At 39.5% G+C, this 18,474-nt stretch overlaps 1 protein-coding gene across 8 annotated transcripts in view; it reads left to right on the top strand.

Moving 5' to 3' along the window:
* The window catches only part of FAM110B (family with sequence similarity 110 member B), a 121,365-nt gene that overhangs the window by 90,701 nt on the left and 12,190 nt on the right, over window positions 1-18,474 (top strand). For 5 of the 8 annotated variants that reach the window (XM_027708734.1, XM_027708941.1, XM_027709094.1 and 2 more), the window contains one exon: window positions 10,447-10,513. The exons of 2 other annotated variants lie outside the window; for them this stretch is intronic. The gene's annotated coding sequence lies outside the window, so the exon portion shown is untranslated. Of the gene's footprint in view, window positions 1-7,168; window positions 7,278-10,446; window positions 10,514-18,474 lie in introns of those variants that run through there. One more of the 8 variants, XM_027709018.1, reaches the window with a different exon arrangement.

Below are 18,474 nucleotides of genomic sequence, written 5' to 3'. Positions count from 1 at the left end.
GGGCAACTATGCTGTCTTTGTAGCTGAGGTATAGCTTATAAGTGCAAATAAATTGTCACTAAGAAATTAATAAACATTACATATATGTTATTAATCCTTAGCACTACCTCTTACTGTCTGAAAACAATAGTAAGTTCCTTTTCAAAACAGTTGTTAATAATGCTTGGATCCTGAACAGGTGCAGTGGTGGGAGCTATACAGGTTTATTCTTTCACTGGAAATATTAAAAATAAAACATTTCCACCCTCCTAAGTACTCCTTTTCAGCGGGTTCCTGGTATACTGCTGTAATAGTCACATTGAATAATGACAGTGTGGACAACATGATGAGAAAATGAACCAAAGAAGAGATTGTTGGCAGTGTGGAGACACTGGTTAGAAATCTCGCCAACTTTAAAACGCATTTGTAGTGTCATGGCTTACATCCAGTGTGGACGTCATCTGCAGTATGAAGCCATTTGGAGGTTCGTCGATGAGCACATTGATATTAACATTGCAAAGTTTGCTTCTATGTATTAGTAATTAGCAGGCAAAATAGCTGTGAATCCAGACTCTGAGATCTTGCACTGAACATCTTTAAGATGCAAAGCCCCCAAGGACTTGCTTCTTTAGTGACTCGCGTTGTGCGTTGATTTCAGTAGCTTCATTTTGGAGTTGTGCTCATCTCTTAAAATGGATGTTTTTAAAATGTAGTTTGTGTTTGCTTGGGATACTGAAGAAAAAGAGCTGATTTAAGGAAAATTGAATGGGGAGAGAGTGTTGCATGTTTTACAGTGTTGAGATTCCAGGCATCTTTGCTGTGAAAAATGGGCGTTTAATTGCCCAGTTTCTGTGTGGGTTTGCTGAGTTGCTTTAGTTTGTTTGTTCTCTGCCAGTTTCTAATAATGCTATTATTTGTTTTCACTAAACAGAAAAAATTAATTCAGTGATCTCTGTTGCTCGGTGTCTGCTGGGAATACTGCTACTGAATTGTATCACTGCAAATATTTGTATGTTCTTGCTTGTACTGTCAGTAGAAACATTAGGGAGAGCCAAACAGTCTAACTCAAGATTGCTTACATGTCCTCTATTTTCTTTTGAAGAAATCATTGCACCGTTCTACCTCAGCGTGATCTTCCATGAGCTGCAAGGAGCAGATCACATCATTGTTATTGAGCTGGCTAGTTCAGTCAATGTGATATGCACCACAGAACTTTATGGGGTACCCTCGGCAATTTCCCTCCCTAGTATATGTTTTGTGGCATGAGAACATCTCTTTTGTTTCTAAATAGCAATATTTGTTATTCCCATCACTTGGTTCTGTCTCCTCTGTGTGCCCCTGCATACCTGTATCTCGAGTTCAGTGTATTTGGGGCCCATGTGCAGTATTTACAGCATGCCAGCCAGGCTTGCATAGAATGGCACAGCCCATCAGCCCTTGTTTAGCCCCTACTGACAGTTAGACGCTGTCATTAGCAGCTTTTTGACCTTCTCATCCCTTTCTCGAACTGATTCTGTAATGCTGTACACAAAGCAGTCCTGCACAGCACTGCCTCTTAACTCACTGTCTTGATGAATATGTTATAGGTGCCTACTGCTAAAAAGGAGAGATCATACTTTTCTTTGTCTAAGTAGTTCTTGTTCTCCTCTTTGTGTTTTCTTGATTTCCTCAAGTCCTCCTGTTTTGTGTGCTGTTGACAAGTAAATCACCGAGAGATTCAAATAGCAGAAAAGCAGAGGAAATGCCTGGTGCATACTGAGAAGCAAATATCTCTGTCTTTCAAGAATGGAAAAAAAGGAGAGATAGAAAGAAGTCAATATATATGGTGATGAATTTAAACATGTACTTATTTATTACTCTGCCTTCCATGTCTGGATCATCTGCTGCCGAAGATAGTGTGAGGCAAAGAGACACTGTCTTTTGAAACAGAGGTAGAAAAATGAGATCAGAGAATCATACAGGTTGGAGGGGACTTCCAGAGGTCACCTAGTCCACCCTGCTGACCGGACTGGGTCCCATGTGATCAGGTTGCTCAGGGCCACGTGCAGGACAGTTTGAGCATCTCCAAGGATGAAGGTCCAGCAGACCCTCTGGGCTCCTGTTTCAATGTTCACCTCCCTGACAATAAAAAGACTTTTCTCTGTATAAGGCCTGAATATCCTATGTTGCAGCTCTGGCCAATGGCTCCCCTCCCTCTCGGTGCACCTTTGCAGACAGTCTGTGTTCCCTCCTGTCAGGCAGTAGCAGACAGTGGGTAGGTCTCCCTGTAGCTTTCTCTTTTCAGGGCTGAACAAACACAGTGTTCTCACCCTCTCTTCCTCTGCTCCAACCCTACAGCTGGCTCTGGTGGGTCAATATGGGTCTGGCACTGGGCAGCCTGTAGCGCTCCAGGCAGCATGTTTACAGGACGAACTCTTTCCTGTGCTGCATCCCAGATAGACCCCTGAGACTGGTTTCTCTTTTCATGTCAACTGATCTTAAGCTCTCCCTTTTTCAACCTTTTTGTGCAACATCTCCAGGAAAGTAACATTTTCAGACACTTGCATATAGTATGATGTCACACCAAAATCTATGTATGGTAATGGAAAAAAACCCAACAAATAACTGTTAATTCTTAACTTTGTTACTTTTATCTGTTGTGTTGTTCATTTTTGCAACTGTCCCCATGTAGCAGGTCTTGATCTGACTTTTTTCTTGAAGAACTTTAATTGTGTTGTCTGGAGTAAAATTAAATATTTTGCAGTCAAATGCAAACATCCAACCCAAAAAGGTGAATGCTACTCCAGGTCAAGATTCTATGTGTAAAACATATTTTGTTAGCAATTGAAGTGGAAAAATGGCTCTTAAATAGGTTTTTCTGCTGCTTCCCTATTTTTTTAATATTAAGTTTCCCCTGGTATTTCAAGAGCCTGTATACAGATATTGTATACTCTTACAGCAAATCCAAACACAGTTTAGCAGGGCAAAGCACAGTTGGAGATGGCTCAGTGCCCAGAGCCTGCTTTTAACCTCTGCAAAGGCCCTTCTCTTTCTCAGCAATGCTGAGTGTGGTATAGATATCTCACATTTTCTTGCAGGAGAGAAAAAAGAAAATCTCAGGATAGAATTTCTGAATTTTAATGAATCAGATGTAACGAGTATTGGCCTGAAAGAAGGCATCAGATTATAAAGATCCTAAGAAACAGGATAAGGCATACTGTAAACATCCAGGTTAATGAGCAGAGAGCTATGGCACTTGATGAATTCTCATGTAATTTTTCAAGATATCCATTATCTCCCAGCTGAAAATTCACACACAGTTTTTCTGTGTAGATATTCTAAAAGCATTATGGTTTTCAGAATATGCAGTGTGAAACAGTAGGTTTTGAACTCTTTTTTTATGTACTGACCATTAAATATTGTCTAATGTATGTAGGAATTCTGTATGGCTAATTTAGACTTTGGACAGTACAAGTATATTTGAGAATTCCTGTGGGGTAATCCACACACTCATCAAGGAACTATTGACTGTAAGTTAAAGCAAATAGTATGTCAACAGATTGACTACTTGATTTTATGTTATTATTTCTCACTGACTGAAAAAATTGGATGTGTCTCTCCATCCATAAAGTAAAGTAATCCCAACACAATATTGAACCGCTCTTGAAAAGCTGTTGCTCATAGCATGATGCTCCTTTTGGAACTTGACATAATGTGCATCCCTTTACAAGGTGCATGCATAAAATATTAGAAAGGTGGAGTTTGTGACCTAGTTAGAAGTTATGTGCATGATCTCTTCTCCTTGGCTGAACTGAGGAAACAACTAGAGTGGGAGATATCTTAATATACAACAAACTTTCTCTTAATTTTTGGTTTGGTTTCTTTTAATGAAAGGGTTATTTGTGAGTGTGTGTTCTTTTGATTTGGGCCTGAACATAAAATAGCTAGACATCAGAAAACTTAGCATGCACAGTGAAATTTAATTAGGTAACAGCATAAAAATCAAAGATTCTTTTGTAGAAAGGAAGGAAGAATCCCCTTTTGGTACTAGAAGCGCATACGTAGCTAAGTCCTATTTTCATCTCCTCCTCTTTACTGAGAGGTGTTAGTAATAGGCACGTATGATCTGCTGCCAAGGGTGATGGGTCAGGGATATGAGGAGGAATGGACTGCATTCCTTCATCTTGCATGGTGCCTTCTTCATGTAGCAAAGGTGCATGAAGTCTAATTTTTTAAAAGGCAGTCTTTAACTTTGTAGATTCCAGTTTGAATTGCTAAATTTGGTCTTCACAGACACTAAGCACCTATTTCATGATCTCAGTTTGACTTTTGGGTGCTAAATATTTCTTGAAAGTATGCACAGAATCTCTGAATTTAGGCTTAATTAACCATTCCCATGAAAAATTGAAGCCTAACTTTTTCAATACCTAAATTCATCTTTCTTTTTTGGTAAAAATTTTGCAAAAGTATATCTGTATATAAAAATGTTTTTATATCTATAACATATACGGTAACTGTTGGGAAAGGTAATAAGCATCAGATGTGCTCCAGTTACACTGCTCCAATTTAAGTTATTTATTTCAAAAATTCCTTTTCTTTTGTGGTATATTAGGCAAAGATGAATACAATTACATGTGTTCAAACACCTGTTCAATGTTAACTCTCAGAATGAGAGGTTACCTGCAAATTTTTGTGACTCATAATAATTGTGAGACTCAAAAAAACCCCAAAAACCAACACACAGCAACAACAAAAAAACAAAAACCAGAAGAAAAACCCACAAAAAAGCACAGCTATGCAAATGGAGAAGTAGAGGATTCCGCTATGGGAAACACCAGATACATGGCAAACATGTTGTAAGTAACCTATTCTATGTTGTGCAACTTGTGGTTCCGACCTCCTGCTGTATTACATGAACTATGTGCTCCTCAGCAGAGCACAAGCAGCAGCTTCGAGCTTCCTCTCCTCTCATTTAGAGGTTGGCCAGCTTGGGCACACAGCATTCCTCTCTGTGTGCCTGCACATGTCAGTGTGTGGTCTCCTAATTAAGATTTCTTGTCATCCAGATAGTTCAAATAAAGTTTCATGTGTGGTTGTCGCTTTTCCTGTTGTGGTATTTCTATGATTTTAATGTTCAAGGACAAGACTTCTCTGAACATGCATGAGGGCAAAAAGCAGACCAGCTATGGAAAGTATATTTAGGTATAAATATTTTAGCATTTCATAAGGAGGACAGACTGCAAGATGGTTTTAGTTGGCATGATGTTGTCTTCCTAAGAATTGTTTTGTAATAATTTTGTTTCATTTTTCTTTCGTTTCAGTTTCCATTATCAAGGGGAAACAGTCTTTGCTTTATTATTCTTCATTAAGATTCATATCTCTGAGTTTAAACTGAGATAAGCTTTGGCAATTCTCAGGTTGTGGATATCTAAAGAGAAGCGAGGTTCTGGCTCAGGAAGCAAACTCCCTGTTTTCCAGCAAGTAAAAAAAGGAAGAATCAACTACGTTCCCTGAATCCTCACCACAGTGCCTGTGTGCTTACCCCAGGCACAGGGCACACCATGCTTCTGAGTTAAGAGATCCTTAAGAAGATATGTCCTTGACAATGCCTTTGAGAATTTGTTATATGTCTCTCTGCTGATGGTATCTAGGAGGGATAGATGTCTCTTTCATTCATTAGATGTATCTCAAAGAAGAAGTCCAGATGTTAGACTGTCCTCTTTCTCCATTTTAAAATCCTCACTGGGATCTTGCTTACGTGGGCAAACATGTTGGTCATACCTTCCTCTGAGATTTTGAAATTTTTTTAATATGCAATGTCAGTCACAAGACTCAGAGGTTTGTTTTTCTTGTAGCATGGTGCTTTTTATTGTAAGGATATTGAGATGACAAGGGACCACCTAAAGGGACTAATGGTTTGTAGTTATGCATGTTCCACTTGCATTTCAATGACGCTTAGTTCTAAAGGTCTCAACTCCAATATTAAGATATTACTTAATGAGTCTTCTAAACGTGTCATGTTACTAGAATGTTCTGGCACCACAGATGGAAGGAGAACTGTCCTGACAGCACCCAGTTTTCATGTGGATGTCCTCAAGTCAGTCAGTCTTGAAAAGGAGCCGTCACTCCTTCCTGAACAATTTCCATATCCAAATGATAAAAAAAAAATCTAAAAATTGTAGAAATGTTTAGAATTTTTCTAGCTACAAACCTGATTTTAAGATCCCCAGATGTCATAGTGGTTTTTAAAGTTTTTCACTTGACCTTGATTTCACCAGCAGATAAAGAGAGACTGTTGAAATTAGGATAATGAGCCATTGGAGTATGCCATCTGCCCAGCCATTGTGGAGTGTTTTTCTAGGCATTCCAGAAAGATTTTTTGGAGAGAAATTTGAATGAGTGTGAGATTTTATAGAGAAAAAAAGCTAAAGAGAAATGTCAGTTCAGAGGAGAATGTGGTAGTTCACACCCATATAATTGGTTCATTTGAAAAATATTGAAGAAGTTAATATTTTTTTTAGTCTGTGTCTAGTCCAGAGTTTCTTACGTTGGTTTGGGTGCTTCCTGTCCTGGTGCTAGGCATTTTCTGCCCTTACAGAGAAGATGAAAACTTCTAGCTGAAGCTCAGGTAGTAAACCAGCTCAGAGTCATGAATTTTTTGTGATTTTGAGAAGTCTGACATCAGCTGTCCTTGTGCTGTTTTAGATCTCAGACGGTTGAAAGTATTTTTTATTTTTTCTTTCTCTTTATTTTCTCTTTCTCTTCCCTCCCGCAAAGAAAATTGAAAAGGTAAGGACAGTTGCTTTAATTATTCATTATGAAGCCAGAATGCAACTATATTCCATTCACCTGTCTAGCCTGTCTAGTAGGAGCCAGTGACCAATCAGTTCTTTGCACAGATCTTAGCTGCCAGGTCTTTGACACTATATCAACGTATCTTTTGTTGATTTTTAAGAGGAGCACTGTGGGAACACTTATTGTTCCTAAAAGAAAGTTCTGTGGAGGCCAGTCTTTCCTGTAGAAGTGAGGCAGGTTGGATGGAGCTCTGAGCAACCTGGTCTAGTAGAACGTGTCCCTGTCCATGGTAGAATGGTTGGAACTAGAGAACTTAAGGGTCCCTTCCAACCCAAACTGTTCTCTGTTTCTGTGACATGAATCTGCTAGTGCTAGCCCTGTTAAGTTATTTAAATGGAAAAAAAGATCTAAGAAAGAGTGGCGATGAGAAATAAAGGGAATGGTAACTGTGCACAGCTGTCAGTGCACACCATGGCAGCCATGCTGATAGGGGTGCTCCACTGTGCCCTGCCTGCAGGGAGCAGGTCTGTCCAGAAAGAAGCACTGAGCTCTCAGTGGTCATATGTGCTAGCAAACATTTTCAAACTCTACCTGCATCCAGTATAAAACTGTATGGCAACATACCTTGCTGTATTTTCGGCTGAACCATGCATCTACAGGAGAAATGAAATCTTGGACCCCCAGGAAGAAGTCCAAGAAAGAATTAAAAAGCACCAAAAACTCAACTATATTAGTTGTCAGACATAAGTTCTGTTGCCTTCTTGGAGGTGAGGGATTTGGTAGTGGTTTATCACAACTAGGTTGGTTCTTCCAGTGCAAGGCTGGCCACATATTGTACTGTGAATTCCACAGAAGGAGTGGGACAAACAAAGCCTTTTTATTTATCATCTTCCTTTTGTCTTTTCTTGGAGAAAAATAAACACGTGCAACTTGGTGGTGGCCTTTCTGGGTTGCTCTGCATTAGGACTGGGCCATACAGCTGGGGGAAGCAGGGGTCTGGCATGGTGCTTGCGGTTTTCTAAAGACATTAGAATTATACTCACGTGAGTAATTAGAACCTCTTACGCTAAACAGTATATTATATTGGGAAAGGAGGATTTGGTGCCTTTAGTTATGCTGATAAGTTCTTCCACTGAAATTTTTGCTACATTCTTCGTTTTCTCTACTTTTTCTTGCAGTTGCATGTTTATGTTTAAAAATAGTCACTGTAACGTATTTGGTCCCTCTCAGCTGTGTTAAGTGTTGGGTTGATTAGGAAGTTTCTCTGAAATGTGTTGCTGAAGGTCACTATCTTGGACTGATGAAGTGCTGCTGGAGATTTATTACCAGAACAGTTCATCCGCTTGAAACAGTGCAATTAATATATTTTTCTGCCTTGGGCTGTTCATCCTGCAGCTACAAAATCCAGTGCTGCCTGTGGAAGGATTTGCTCTCCTGTTGGTGGAGACATGAGTCCTCACAGAGGGTTGTCCACAGTGACGCTTCATGATTCCTTGTATGAGATGCATAATCCCAAGAATATTGTGCTGACATGTTGAAGAACTTTAGTAGTACTTGGTCTGACCCCACATTACTCTGTAAGCCTTATCCATTAAAAGTTTTGTCAGTGCACACTCCTTTTGCAGGTGCTAAATGGCATTGTTGATGTTTTGTTCCATAGCATGAATGTTGAAACCAGTCATGCACTGAAAAGCTCTGCAGGACGGTAATTTGTTTGAGTTTTGTGTGTATATCTTCTTTAGTCATTTCTGTCCTGGGTCCTGGTACAAGTTCAGTGAAGCCCATGTAGTGTGTCCCTTCCTGGTGATTTTACAGTTTAATGGATACTCTCTAGGAAATCTTTGAGACCTGAAGCAGTGTGTTTATTGTGGAACTGGAGGATTGTGACAACCCTTTGTACAAGGGCTACTCCAGGATTAATACTTCCACTTTTGTTACTATGACCTCTTTCTAACACTTAGAAGATGCAATAGGCTATACATTTTTACCATACTATACACTATATAGTGTTCACTATACAATAACTATATAGTTCACGCTGACAGTCATATCATAAATGTGTCTGTTTGAATTACTAGTATTGGAGTAAACCACATGTATGTGAGTTTTTATGTCTGTATACTTGTATCAGTAAAAAAATAAAACTGTATACTTGTTGGTATGGGAAGTAGTGAACTTTCTGGTGCATGCCCTTATGTGTTGTCTGTCTTCTGGAGTTCTCTTAAAAACTACTGTGCTGGTGAGTCTTCCTCAGCTTGGCATTTCTACCCTTCTGCTGACTGTCACCAGCCTCACAGCAGAGAGGAAAACTGCTTCTTCCCTCGCTCCATCACTGCCTTTTTGCGCATAAAAAGATGTGTAGAAAGGCTGCATTCTGCAGCAGAGCTGTTTTCCTTCCAAGTGAATATACTGACTTATTTTTACAATTATTTTTAGCAGATGACACAAAATACAAACGTTTGGATTTTTTTTTCTGTGTATATTTTAATATCTTGTTTCAATCCCAGAAAAGGAGCTAATAATTTTGGAGAGAAAAAGGAGAAGGTGTTGCATATGAAATGAAAGATGTATTGATTGACTGGAAAGTAGTACAATACTTGCCATAGTTTAAAAAAGCATTGTCTAAAATAAGTGCTTTAGAAAAGGGGAAGAGGGCTAAGAAAAAAAAGAAAGAAAAATTTACAGTTTTTCTGTAGTTTTGTGACACCAGTTGAACACTATGGTTCTCCCATTAATATAATAATCATTTCAAATAGATGGTCCTGTGCAGGGCTAAAGGTTGGACTTCATGATCTTCGTTGATCCTTCCAACTCAGCTGATTCTGTGATTCTGTGAAAAGTGAATAAGCAATTCCTAGCAGACCTAAAAAAATTAAATAGTAGGTTATTAGTTGTCATTAGTTTGGAATATATCCTGTCACCTCTCCCAGCCTGGAGGTGTGGAAGGTTTTTTAAGCGCACAAATATTTTGCTCTTTGACCTTAACTCTGAATATGGAAAAACATATTCAGATATGTAGATTCCATATTTTGATGTCAAAATCAACTAGCAGCTGCCCTGAAATAACACTAACATTTGCATGTTAATATTTTCTCTCCTTTACTTGCAAAGTAGCTGACACTGATTCCATGCCCTACTAAAGCTGTGTCATAAAAATAGAGTGGTGGATTTTTTCTTTACAGTATTTTCTCTCTTCTTCATTTGAAAATAGTGAAAAAATCTGTAGCAAGAACTTAAAATGCAGAATTTTGTGTTGTCCTTCATAAGTGAATTAAAAATTGCATTTAGACATTTGGCCCTGTTTACATTTATACATTGATCCACATCATGGATGCATTTCATCTTGCACCTCAGATGCTGTCGTATGTGAGCTTGTGTTCTGAGATTTCCCAGATGACTTTTTAATTAGTTGTTATTATTACACAGCTCATAGATTTTTTTTTCCAGTGCACAGCCACGTTGATTTCATCACTTATCTCGTCTTTCATGTGAAATAATCCTGATTCCTGTTGAGGCTGCCTTGCGCTTCTTACCCTCACTTCTGCTGGCATGGACCAACCTTGGTGTGTGGTTTCCATGACCTTCAACATCACAACAACACTGACCTGTATGCAGCTTCAGTGTTACTGTTATGTTGTGTTCTGGTTTTTTTAATGCCTTTTTTCATATTTTGTTTTCTTGTGTTTTTTTCAGAATCCCCTGGAACATTACATTCCCCCGTTCAGAGCTTGGACAAGAGTTTGGCATTCCGCTTTTGCAGGTACCTTTTTGAATTAAAGTGGGCACTTTTTCCCAGGGGTGATGAAAGGAGGGCAATTCCAGAAGGACTTTACCATGTCTTCTTCTGCTGTCTGGGGTGGTATGTTCTGTTCATTAGCTGCAAATATATAGCTCAGTACTGTTTCAGAAGGATTGAGGCTTGCTCTTGCTGGCCTCAGTCATGCAGCAACTTAAGTGTCAATGTTGCAGAATCCTTTTTGGAAGTACTCCAGTAGTTCCAGGCTTTTTCTCACCCTCTATTCCCAACCTGTACTTTGGTTACAGTCATACCATTCAGTAAGCAGTAAAGGTCTCCTATATAAAAAGCTAATGCTGAATGGAAAAATTGTAACCAAAGTACAGTACTCAGTGCTTCAGAGCTTTCTGTTATTTATTTGGTTTTTGCTACTACATTCAAAACATGGAATCACAGAGAATCACAGAATGGGTAAAGTTGGAAGTGGGCCTTTAGTGAATCTGTGCTGACTACTCCTGATCACCTTCTTGTCATCCATGTGGATAGAGATGGCCTCCAGAATGAGGCGCTTCATCACCTTTCCAGGGATGAAGGTGAGGCTGACTGGCTGGTAGTTCCCTGTGCCTTCTCTCCTGGCCTTTTTGAAGGCTGGATTGCTTTCTTCCAGTCCTCAGGTAGAAGTCCATCCAGAACATGCTGAGCTTGATCTCAAGGTCTGAGCAGGAGATGAGCATTACAGCTTAAAATCTTATTTATCTCTAAAGCTCCTAAAGAAAAGGGGGAAATCCAGTATCTCATCCAGTGGAAAGAGTAGCTTCATCCTTGGTAAATACAAGGAAACCAGCTGAAACCCAGAAGGGCAGGAGGGGACGCCAGCTGTACAAGTAGCACATTGTACCAAGGGTTGTACAATTCTTGAAAGACCAATAGGGAACTTCTGATATTTCACTGTAACAAAGAGAAAAATCAGTAATCAATGTCTTATGTGTCATGTGTCAAATCAGCAACATACTTCACTAATATTTAGTTTTAATTCCACTCAGTAGAAAGCATTTCATGTTCATCTGTTTCCAATCACCATATTTGGCTCGAGAGCATAAATTTGCATCGTGTGGGGTCTTAAATTAATAATTATCACTGCTGTTTTATTTAAAGACAAAAATGTTAAGTCTGAGAGTACACATGGCTAATTTAAGGGTAAAAATCTGTTCCCAGAATGTAGAAATCATCTCAGAAGCCATTTCTGTCAGCTGAGGAAATTAGGAACTTGAAATTCCAGATATGTTGTAGTACAAAATTAAAGGCATAAAACCATTTCAGCTGTGCCAAGGACTGACACCAGGAACATTCAAAGCCTGGTAAGTGATCTGTGTTAGGTTTTGTGATCACAAGTTAACCTACACTAATTTTGCAGTCACATTTCATATTTTTACCTTCCTGATGCCATTCTGTATAAGATTTATTTCTCCCATCCTAGAAATGGGATTCAATGTTTTGTGTTCATACAGATGCTGCAGGAGGTCTGTAGTTTTGTTGGAAATATATTGCTCAGTTTGCCAACAGAAAAGATTGGATTTGTGACTTATGACGAAAGCAGCATTCAGTCCTGGCTGTGGTGACACAGCCAGCCCTCCCTTTTTATTAGCTTTTAAAGAATATCTCGGAACTAGTCCAGATCAGTGATGAGCTGGTGCTAGTGAGTGAGGGACATCTTCAGTGGAGGGACATGGTTCCCCAGCAGTGATGGGGATGGTGTGCTGGCAGGGCAGGTGGACAGGAGAGGTTGCCTTTATGCAGCAGGCATGAGTAGATGAAAAAACAGAGATCAGGTGTCCTCACTTGAGGCTTGGCACCTTGGTTGCTGCATTATATTATTTTTATGACTTAGGCACCTTAGCCCTGAGATACTCTAGTTCAGTTAACTACTTAAAAAGTTTGCTAATACTCATCTCTCAAGAAGTTAAAGCAGTAGCTATAAGATTGGGATATCTCTATCCAATTTCTAGGTTTGGAATAAATTTCCTTTTGTTACTTTGGGCAGTCATACTCAATCGTGTATTTAATTTTCAGTTTGGAGATTTATCTTCGTTTACAAAGAGGGCAGATCTGTTAATGTGACTGTGTATCACAAATCTTAGAGGAGAATGGATATATAGCAATGATGGAGTAGTCTGATACTAGAAGGGAGGGTAGCAATGGAGGAATAGTTAAAACAGTTTTTTTAAACAGTAGGCTATGGCACTTGTGAGGACATGGTCAAGAGCATCTCTAGGTCAGGACTCCCCAGGGACAAGCCAATCATGCAATCAGCATATAAAGGGAGCTGAAACATTGCCAAAAAGAACTGGATTTACTGAGTTTGCTGGATTTACTCCACTATTCATTTTCCTCTTGAAAATGCACAGGGCTCTGAGGCGGGTATCCTTCTGTGATCTCCTCCTGCCAACCACCCCACTGCCAGCTCCTTCGCCACCAGCCTTCTAGGCTCAGTGGACAGTCTGCCCCAGGCACGGGGGCTGCAGCAGAGAGATGTATCTCTTTGCTGCAACCCTAAAGTGGTCTGGGTTAGCAAGAGTTTTGCTTCAGGAGGATCTTCATGCCAGCTTTGTTCCTCCTGCAGGATATATGAGCTGTGAGAGGGGAGAGGAGAGGAGAGGAGAGGAGAGGAGGAAGAGCCCTTGAGGTGTCTCTTCCATTTTCCTATAATCCCTCTCTGTCCTTGTAATCTACTTCTGCTTCCCAACCCACTGTTTGGTGCTCCTTTCTCTATTCCCAACACCTTTTCCTCTCTGCTCTTTCCCTGGTAATTGCATTTCTCCTCTACCTCTCCCTGTCTTGCCATTTCTTGCTCTTCTTGTGTCTGTCCACACACTCTAAATTCCAGCCTTAGGGATTTTTAGTTTTTGTTTGTTTGTTTGTTTTCTTGGCACTGGGATGCCTTAACTCTCCTTTCACTGCCTTCCTCTCTTCATTTAATTAAATACACTGGTCATGACTTGATACAGCTTTTGTTTTCTTTAAGATAATGAGGGTTTTGTGGTTTCTTAAAATTTGTGGTCAGGAAGAATTTCCATCATAACTTCGTCAGACCCCTCAGATATGCAAAAACTATTCAAGAGTCTGATTTCTTAAATGCAACTTTCTAAGAACATTGTTTTAGTGAAAAGTTGTTAATTTAAACAGTAATACAAAAACACACTCCGAGTGTCAAACTTGGATATTAAACTGAAGTTTGGATGCCCATTAACAAGTAGCTAACTGAATGTTCATCTTCAGTTAAATAGGTTGCGAGCAGTTTGTGAAGATCTGTAGTTTCAACATTTGGGCTCTGTGGGCACGTATTTCCCATACAGAAATCAAGAAGGAAATATATTCAATGTATTCTAACATCTCTGCCTCAATAACTGTAGTAAATACTGGTGGTCTGAGGCGTTACACACGCAAGCATGTGATCATGCTGTGCACATGCAGTGTAGCACTTGTGTTGAGTTATACAGCTATATCGTTGATTGCAACATCATAATAACATAGAAGACCTAAACTGCATTGTGTTTCAGAGCCAAAATTGATATTTTTAACCATCAGCTTGAAGTAGTATTAAATATACAGACGTGTCTTCGAGACATAGTGTTATGCAGTCCCTCAGTTTTCTTTCTTGACTTCTAACACCATGTATCTTTAGACTTGAGGCTGGGGGAAAGGGGAATGAACTATTCTGTGCTATGGGAAAATGTCATCTTCTCTAGAGAAAATTATAGCTGTACCAGTCAAAAATAAGAGACCCTTCATGGAGTTGTCCTGAACGTTGCAGTGCCCTGGAACACTGCTGTAAGTCATGTGTGGTTTGTTTTTGTTGGATTTTTTCCCAATTATTAGTTTTAAAAGACTTGATTTGTTTTTACATAGTCAAAATTTTTATAGCACACTTATTTAAGAAAAAAATGTGCCATATTTCATGTGTGTAAAGTTTCAATGCTTAGAAATGGTTAACTCAGGGCAATTAGATTGTTGAAATTACTTTAAAACAGCCGTGCTGACCTTACTGCAGTAATAGCTCATGTTACAGAAAAGGCTGTTTAATACAAAGAGCTTTGGCAAAAAAGATCCCACAGCTAATCAGAAAAGCGGCTCAAAGTTCGCAGTTGTCAGAATTAGGCCACTCTATTGTTCAGCCCTGGCTGAACATTATCATTTTTCTTAAGGTACTGGTTTTACCATACTCATTTTTCAGTTGTACCTACTGTACTACCTATTAAAGGTGGCCTTGTAGGTTCTTAATATCAGTAAGAGACATTAATTGGCTATATTTTAATATTTATTTCTCAAGATGAAACAGTTGTGTTCCTGTATAGAGTTTATTAAAAAGAATTTTCCATGTAACAAGATAAGCTGTTAGGGGAGAAAATATTTAAATATCTATAATCTAGATGGCTTTCTGGTTTCTTGCTTGTAAAATTTTGGCAAGTAATATAAGAAATATTCCATATACTTGGGCACTATTTCTTTCAAATATGTTTTCAGAACATGTAAGAAACTTCAGAAAGGTGCTATTAAACTTTGTTTTGAAACCATGAAAATAAGTATTTTTAAAAGATTCTCTTTCTAATTAAATTTCTAAAGGAAAGGAAATTTTAAGTATGATTTTTTTTTCCATTTATAATAGCTTTTTATGGTTTCTGTTTTTTTCACTGCATAAATTGTTGGAATTGTTTCTCTTTTCTGGGCTGTATTTGTTTACTTTGGGTCTTCATGTGTTTGAACATTTCTGGAGTTTTGTAGGGTTACTAACTGCAAGTGAATGTCTAACTGCTGTTTTCATTGTGGGTTTATGGTTATTTCTCAGACAAAATCTGTTCCTAGCTATGATACTATGTTCCTTTAATGTATTCTTCATTGTAAACAGTTTTAGAGAAGTTTTGACAATAAATAAAAGTCTAAACATGGCAACTTGAGATTTCAGGGCTTTTGGCCTTTTATGACAGTCTGGTAAATTTTTTCCTTTCCCACAAGAAGAAATTGGCAGCGGCATTTGTGTACATAAAATTAGAGATTGCTGCACTCTTCTGAGAAATGAGAAACTGGATCAAATCCTTAGTCCCCAAGCTGGGGCAAGTTTCCCACCTCCTGAGGAAGAACCAAACTGGTCTCCCTGTTTCAACTGAAATGTCCTACTTGCTAGAAATTACTTAATTGCACTGGAGCAGGGTTAGTAGTCCAGTTTCCTTGCCAAGTACCTTATGTGGTCTTTTTTACTCTTTCCTTTATTTAAAGAAAGCTTGCAAATACTTTTTCTTTCAAAGTGGAAGCCTTTCAAAGGAAGTGCTGGAGAAGAGACTGTCTCTACATTCTGAATCACAGAATTGCTAGAGTTGGAAGGGACCTCAGGAGATCATATAGTCCAACCCCTCTGCCAAGGAAAGGTCACCTACAGCAGGTTACACAGGAACATGTCCAGGTGGATTTTGAACGTCTCCAGAGAAGGAGATTTCCACAACCTCCCTGGGCAACCTGTTCCAGTGCTCTGCCCCCCCTCAATGTAAAGTTCTTCTTCATATTGAGTGGAACTTCTTGTGTTTTAGATTATGGCCATTGCTTCTCGTCCTGTTGCTGGGCACCACTGAAAAGAGTCTGGCACCACCCTCTTGACACCACCTTTGAGATATTTGTATAATACTAGGTATAGCCTAGTACTTCAAGTATCTGCCCTGGAGGGCTGCTTCTAGTCTGCACTCTAAATCAGGTGGAGGAAGAGTGTTTCCTTTGTTATCCTCAACAACAGTGACTTCATTTTTAGGGCTGGCAGGTACCTGCTGGATAAAATGGTGTGAATGAGTAAGCTGGGCAAGGAGATCCCTGGTTCCTCTACAGCGTGGGAATGACCATCAGTCTTAGTTATGTGCATATCTGTTAGTGGAAGTAAGAACTTCACCTATGCTGGGTGACATGAGTGTGCAGGGCATTGCCATGGGCCTCTTCCCCTGAACATCCCTTCTGTCCTACATGGTTAAGTTCATTCCAGATTTCTCAGTTCCTTTCCGTAGAAAATAAATAGGGGAGATGGGCAACCACAGAAGTCAAATATGGGACATGGAGAAGGTGTCCAGGTTTTGACTTGGTATGATGTTCGGGACATACATGGCTGGGGACTTGTACGCAGACAGAAGAGCCCAGAAGTGCTTCCCAATTTATTAGTTGAGGCAAAAAATACTGGCAGAGGAACATATGCTTCAAGGTGAGATCCAAGCTTAAATATCAGCTACCCAAGATTTTATGAACACTGCTGTCACTTAAATGGTGAACAGAGAGACTTTGTTTTCCCAAAGATTCTGCCATTTTAGGTGTGTGTATTTCAGCGCTGATTTGTTTTTAGTGATCAGCTTGAGGGTGCTTTCATAGGTTTGCATGAAGCAAAATGCCAAATATCCAAGGGAGGTCATGTTGCCTTGCTGCAGTAGCTATGGAGGTGAACCTACAGAAGTCTCCTGGTTTTGGGTCCTCAAGTCTTTGGCTACAAGTCTGTCTTGGTAGACAGACCATTTAATATAAACATTGATTTTGAAAATCCACTTTCACTTTATCCATTTAAATCTGGCTTGATTTCTTAATATTTCACCGTTTACATGCAGAAGTTCTTTTAAGCCAAGGTGATTAATGTTTTAGGGCTTACTTCATAGTGTAAGTTAAGACCAAGTCTGATTCTGTATCTGCACTGGTGGTGACAAGTATGCTGCAGTAGAGTGCTTTAGCATTCATACAAGTTTTCATTTAAAGGATTTAGGACTGTGTTTAATTTATCTCAGTGTGTCAAATGGCTCAGAATTGGCTTTTTGAAAATGCTGCTGTCGAGATGTATGTTCTATAGATGAGTTAATGATAATCATTATATTGGTGAGGGATGCTGCAGAATTTGTTTCCCATCTGCCTAGTTACTGATGACACTTGTGCTCCTGTTGTTGAGGTCTAGACTTCAGAATGTTGGGGAGGGGCACGTGGGTGACTGATGTATGGAATCTGAAAATCCTGCTAATGAGACAGCGTATCTGTGGTAATACTACAAGGAGAGTGCTTTGCAGGTGTATCTCTGCATTTTTGAGATAGAAGATTTTTATTTCCTTTTTCACAAGTGCATATGATTTTTACTGAACCTATTGCCACAAAGACTTGGTTAGCTTAGAATACGTCTCGCTCTTAAAATGAACTTGTTAAGAATTACCGTGGATTTGAGATGGGAACTAAAATGAATAGTGTTCCGTTAAAAATATTTTTTGCTGAGCTTCATAATTAAAATCATTTTGTTGTTCTGCCTCCCTCTGTTTTCTCCCAGTGTGCAGCAGTGAACCCCCAATTAATTTTTTTTCCCCATACACATTGGAAACATTACCAGTGGGGAAAAAAGGTGGTTTACCAGGATGCCAAATCCAAGCATGGCTGTGAAGGACAGCTGCCAGGAACAAGGAGATGAGATGCTAGCTTTTCCTATCAGTAGAGAAGAAAGGAAAAGTGTAGGGCAGATAACACTGCTGCTTCAACTAGAGCAGGGCAGGAGTTACTGCATCTTACAAATCGGGATGGTGCAATGGGGAAGCAGTTTGAAGTGGAGGTAGAGAAGTAGCAGAAAAATAAAAGTCCTCCTTTTTCCAGAGAGGAGGGACCAAGCAGCTGTGACATGGTACAGTAGGAACCCCAGGGTTTGATGAACCTCTGAAATGTGACAGAGCACCAGGTCTAGGGATCCTGTATTGAAGAAGGGGGTTGTGTTGATTTCTAAAAATGCAGAAGAGATCCTGGGAAAATTGTGTAGGCCCAGGAGACCACAGGATAAATTGGGAATTGTGGTCTTGTTGTAGGGAGGAGACTATAAACTTAGAACATGGTGGGTATGGAGAGATGCAGAATTAAAAGGATAAAAATGGTTTGGACTTGTGACCATTGACACTGGCTGATGAACAGGGAGTAAGGGTGTTTCCTCTAAAGCTTTGAGAAGT

Source organism: Neopelma chrysocephalum, unplaced genomic scaffold, assembly GCF_003984885.1.
Source record: "Neopelma chrysocephalum unplaced genomic scaffold, ASM398488v2 Primary Assembly neopelma1_22, whole genome shotgun sequence".
Taxonomy (NCBI): Eukaryota; Metazoa; Chordata; class Aves; order Passeriformes; family Pipridae; genus Neopelma; species Neopelma chrysocephalum.
This window is presented reverse-complemented; position numbering and strand designations above follow the sequence as displayed.